Raw genomic sequence first — 327 nt, forward strand, 5'->3', positions numbered from 1 at the left:
TTTTTTTTAGCCACTATTGTTTGTTCTCCCCTGGGATGGTGTACCTACGAGTATGTCACAAAGCATTAGGAATATTAAGCATGATTCATTGAGTGCTTATTGCACAGCAGGCATTGTGCCAGTGCTTTACATTACCTCAGTTATTTAATTCTTATGACAAGCGAATAAAGAGTTAAAAAATAGCTACCCGTTTCACAGATGAAGTCTCTGAGACACTGGAATGTTAAATAACTTGCCTAAGTTAAAAAAAACTTACAATCTGCGATTGGTTGAACCAAAATATGGACCTGTGTCTGACTCTAGAATCCTTCCCCTGTGCTTTTTTTT

General features: G+C 37.0%; 1 protein-coding gene across 1 annotated transcript in view; it reads right to left on the bottom strand.

The window, feature by feature from the left end:
• Nucleotides 1-327, bottom strand: part of LOC105002976 (metalloendopeptidase homolog PEX-like) — a gene marked incomplete at its 5' end in the record, with an annotated part of 38,491 nt that overhangs the window by 5,426 nt on the left and 32,738 nt on the right. The window lies entirely within an intron of this gene.

This window comes from Bison bison, unplaced genomic scaffold (genome assembly GCF_000754665.1).
Source record: "Bison bison bison isolate TAMUID 2011002044 unplaced genomic scaffold, Bison_UMD1.0 scf7180017856906, whole genome shotgun sequence".
Lineage (NCBI taxonomy): Eukaryota > Metazoa > Chordata > Mammalia > Artiodactyla > Bovidae > Bison > Bison bison.